This window comes from Tachypleus tridentatus, chromosome 2 (genome assembly GCF_004210375.1).
Source record: "Tachypleus tridentatus isolate NWPU-2018 chromosome 2, ASM421037v1, whole genome shotgun sequence".
In the NCBI taxonomy this organism is placed as follows: Eukaryota; Metazoa; Arthropoda; class Merostomata; order Xiphosura; family Limulidae; genus Tachypleus; species Tachypleus tridentatus.
Window position 1 is genome coordinate 68,226,324 of NC_134826.1, and position 5,516 is coordinate 68,231,839.

Genomic DNA, 5,516 nt, shown 5'->3' on the forward strand with positions numbered 1-5,516 from the left:
TTGTTGTCAGCTTCTACTTTTATGTCTAGTGTTTCTGTCAGCTTCTCCGTACTGTCTAATGTTTCTGTCAACTAATACTTACTCTATAGTGTTTGTGTCAGCTGCTACATACTGTCTAGTGTTTCTTTTAGCTTGTACTTACTATCAAGTTGTTTTTGTCAGCTTCTACTTACTGTCTAATATTTTTGTCAGCTTCTACTTACAGTCTGTTGTTTTGTCAGCTTATACTTACATGTCTGTTGTTGTTGTGAGTTTCTACTTATTGTCTAGTGTTTCTGTCACTTTTAATGTACTGTTTAGTTTTTCTGTCAAAATCTACTTACATTCTTATGTTTCCGTCACCTTCTATCTACGGTGTAGTGTTTTCGTCAACTTATACTTACTCTCTAGTGTTTGTGTCATTCTCTACTTACTGTCTAGCGTTTCTGTCAACTTCTACTTACAGTCTAATGTTTCTTTCAGCTTCTACTTACTATCTTGTGTTTTTGTCAGCTTCTACTTACTATCTAGTTTTTTCAGCTTCTACTTACTGTCTAATATTTCTGTCAGCTTCAACTTACTTTCTAGAGTTTTTGAAAGCTTCTACATTAGTCTAGTATTTCTGTCAGCTTCTACTTACTGAATAGTTTTTCTGTTACTTTAAACGCACTGTTTAGTGTTTCTGTCAGCTTCTGCTTGCTATCTGGTGTTTCCCTAAGCTACTACTTACTGTCTAGCGTTTCTATCAGCTTCTATTTAGTCTAGCGTTTTTGTCAGCCTCGACTAACTGTCTAGTTGTTTTTGTCAGCTCCTACTTACTGTCTAGTGTTTGTGTTTGCTTCTACTAAAGTCTAAAGTAACTGTCAACTGTTTCTTATTCTGTAGTGTTTGTGGTTAGCTTCTACCTACAGTCTAGAAATTCTATCAACTTCTACTTACTTTCTAGTGTTTCTGTCAGCTTTTACTTATTGTCTAGAGTTTCTATAAATTCTACTTACTATCTAGTGTTTCTGTCAGCATCTACTGAAAATCTAGTTTTTTATCAGCTTCAATTTGCTGTCTTTTGTTTTTGTCAGCTTCTACTTACTGTCTAGCGTTTTTTCAGCTTTTACTTACAGTTTAATGTTTCTTTAAAGGTGAATTTTCAACAAATTTAATAATTGCCTTCGAAACTGTACTTTGGTTAGGTATAATTCCTGTGTGGTTGCCATATTTTTAAACACTTTAATTTTTGAGTAAAAAATGAAACAAAATATGCGGGTCCTCGGACTCAAGTTCCTCTCGGTCGTTCAACTGTTTCCGTGACGTTTTACAACTATGACGTAATAGTTGCCAAACACGCTTCATTGCGCGCCAACCATTGTGGTTCTTTCAGTGCTGGTGTTTTATGTAAATCTATCGGTGCTTTTTTCGGATTACATACTTTGTGAGACTATTTTTTGTCTTGATATTGCTACTTTATGTTTGTTTTATGATAACATGATTTACTTCGTTGCTTATGGTTGTAAAAACAATTCGGCATCGGGCAAAAGCTTCTTTTCGTTTCCGTGCAAGAAGAAGAAACCGGCAAGGTGGCGACAGTGGGTGTGGATGGTCAACAGGAAGAACTGGACTCCTTCACACGATGCAGAGCTTTGTCAAGATCACTTTGAACGCTCATGTTTTGTATTGGATCCCACCGTTTTGGATTCCGTGAGTTTCAAGCCAGGCTGGTTGAGACTGAAAAAAACCATCGGTAGTAGACAGGATCGTTTCCACCATCTTTCCTCGTGTAGAGCTGAGGACTGATCTCATCCTGCAGCGTACAGATTCCACCACTATGAAGCCATCCCTTGCCATTACAAAAAGAACAAACTTAAAGGTATTTGTGAAGTATAAAGCGATAAACAATAAGTAGTATAATATAATAATTTAAAAAGTACAAATTTTTGAAGAATGTAACTAGACATACATATTTCACATTCATGAGCATGTTTTGCATTTTTGGCACCTGAAAGTCAGTGAAACCTTGATTTCCTAGTCTAGACAGTGGACAAATCTATCCGAAATAGAGTATATTTCAAGTTTAAAAGCTGGTAGATCATTCTGTAGATGTTTTTGTACCACTTTTAAATATAGAAAAGTTTGAAGAATTCCATTTTCCAAATTTAACACTTCAAGATAAATTAACTATTCAGAGTTCCACTACTCTCGCTCGTGGAACTGTCCTCATCACTAGAACTTGTCAGGTCTGTGTCAAAAGCAACTGTTCTTGGTTCGAATGGACATGGCGCTACTCGATACTGTTCAAAAGACAAGGTCAAATCAGACTTCGCCTCTGTTTCTCCGTATGCACTGGCCATGCTTATTTACATTAAACGCGCTGGCGTTGGCGGTTTGTTTGGCAACTATTACGTCACATTACTTTTCCTAGCGGCAAACGTAAAAACTAAAACGTTCGGATTGCCGCTCGGAAAGGGCTCTTTCTGCACCAAGTTCTGTGTTTCATTTATTAGCACATATTTTCTATAAAATGTGAACTTGCAAAATTAATCAGTATGAGTAGTTCTTTGACTGCAAAAATTTTTTTTTTCTGTAAAATTCATCTTTAACAGTTCAAATAAAAGATATTCGTGTATCCAGCTAAGCCTTAACCTGGACAGATTTGTCGATGTTTCACTAATAAATTTTAAATAATTTATATTAATTTTAAACAGGTTATGTTTTGTAAAACAAATTTATACTAACAATACCTACTTCTCATTGTAATACCAACCATATCTGTCTTCATCTGATAGTGTTTCTTATCCTCAGTTTAATAATTATAACGGTACCTCGAGAGTATTCCAATGACGTATTTCAGATGTTATACATGTGTTGTAACCTCATGCGCAAGTGAATGATGTACCATCTCTTCATTCTACAGTTTGTTTGTTTGAATTTTGCACAAAGCTACTCGAGGGCTATCTGTGCTAACCGTCCCTAATTTATTAGTGTAAGACTAGAGGGAAGGCAGCTAGTCATCACCACCCACCGCCAACTCTTGGGCTACTCTTTTGCGAACGAATAGTGGGATTGACGGTAACATAATAACGCCCCCACAGCTGAAAGAGCAAGCATGTTTGGCGCGACGGGGATGCGAACCCGCATCCCTCAGATTACGAGTTGCACGCCTTAACACGCTTGGCCATGCCGGGCTCATTCTACAGAATTACATGTTTGTTTAGTTGTTAAAATTCACGCAGAGCTATTCGAGGGATATCTATATAACCATTTGTAAGTCAGAAACAACAGACTATGTGGAAAACTGCTTGTTTATGATTTTTCAGTATATTGTAGTTCGTCTTGTTATTAATAGGTTTGGTAATAATTTTAATTTTTGTTTTGTTACTACTAATTTGGTGTGTATATATCTCAAGTAATTACCTTAATTAATATTTCTTTATTGTCTAGATAAGTACAGTAATTATCATCAGAAATTTTGAAAGATTGGTGTGTGGTTGCTTATACTCCCTCTGTGAGGGTGGATTAATAAGGAAATTAAAAAAAAAAGCCAACACCACCGACAGCCAATAAGGTTGTAGAAAACTTTCACGAATTTATTAATTTAAGTCTTTGTTCATTTTATTATTCTAATTTATTTAAATATTTTAATACTAGCATTTGTAAGTTGTTGTTGTTGTTTTTTAAATGAGTTGCAAATATCGTACCTGGGATAGCTTGGGGAATAATAACATTTGACTCACAATCTGAGAGTCGAGGGTTCGACTCCCCGTAATGTATAAGTAGCTGACATACAAAAATACTGGCCGACGTCCCCCAAATAGTTGGGATTAAGGTCGTAATGTGAGAGTGAAAACGCGCATATACCAGATATTTCTTTCATAAATAAAGGCCCTTCAGTGACACAACAATACGATTGCAGACTTACAACGCCGCCCACCGCTAGTACAGCGGTAAGTCTAAGGATTTACAACGCTAAAATCATGGGGTTGATTCCCATCCGTGGCTTTGCTATGAAATAAACGCACACACACTTACAACGCCAAAAACTGGATTTCCAATATTTTTAGTGAGCAGAGCATATACAGCCCACTGTGTAGCTTTGTGCTTAATTACACACAAACATAAATCAGGAAAATAATATTTTACATAGAAAAAATGATTTGACGTTTTTCTAAGGAAATTATAATTTTAAAAGTTACACATGGCTACTTTTTTTTTTTGCAGCTAAGTTGTTGGAGTTAAAAGAAGTTTAATAGCAGATCAAACCCGCAGAAGCTAAGCCTATTTTTTACATTAAAGAAGAAGCAGGTTACATATTCAAATATTTGTTGGAAATGATTATTTGTTAATAAATTATGATTATTACGTTTTTAAATTAACACCACCATAGCCAACATATTTCAATATCGGAAAATTAGCGACTAAAATGTCCGTTTTCTTGATTTGTGGTTTAATTAATATTTCTTCAGCACGTTATATTTTTCATTTATTATGTAATTTTATATATTAATATACACAGTAGAAAAATCAACGCTGCTATATCTGTACGTGAGCAGTGACAAATATTGAAGATGGATTCTAGACGGGAAAATAGAGCAATGTAGGCAGGTAACGTTGGTGTGGAAGCTTCGACGGATAGCATCTGTATGCAGTTAAACAAAAAAAGGACCAGATGGTTGGAAACGAACTGAAAGGGCCAGATGGTTGGGTTGCTCGACACGCAATCTGAAGATCGTAATTTCGAACCCCGTCCCATCGAACGTGCTTGCACTTTCAGCCGTGGAGGCGATATAATTTGACAGTCAATCCCTAGTCGTTGGTAAAAGAGTAGCCCAAGAATTGACGGTGGGTGGGGATGACTAACTATTTTCCCTGTAGTCTCTCACTGCTTAATTTGGGACGGCTAGCACAGATATCCCTCTTTTAATCTTACACAGGTGTAAAGGTTTTACAGATGGCATCTGTTTGGAAGTTCTCTACAGTATATATATACATAGGTATATGATTTTGGTTCTCAAGTATTGAAATTACGTGTTTAGCCTCTTAGTTATGGTATTACTGGTACCATATCTAAATAATAACACTAAAGGTAAGGTAGATAGGCAATGCCATTATTGGCATATTACACAAGTAATGAAATTATACGTACAATATGTAAGTAATGATATTTTGGACACGTAAACATTATTATGAAAATAAATGTAAGTTGAAATCCATGTTTGACTCAAACTAACCTTTTCTCTAGTAATAAATTTCGAAATACTAAAACTTGTCACGAGACGTGAAAATATGTCACCAAGTAAAGTGTAGTACACAAAAAGTTATGTTAACATCTTAATAAGTCTTATGCATCCATAGTCTGGGTGACCTTACTAAACTCTGTACTGCAGAGCTTCGTCGTGCTCGTGGGAAGCCATAACTATGTGGGTTCAACATTTCACAACACACAGATCGCGCGGGTTGGTGCTTTCAGGTGGCTACGTAAGGATATATCGAGTGTGAAGTCCTTTCATCGTATTCGCTCGTGGCGCGCGCACTCGCTCGTTATTTCA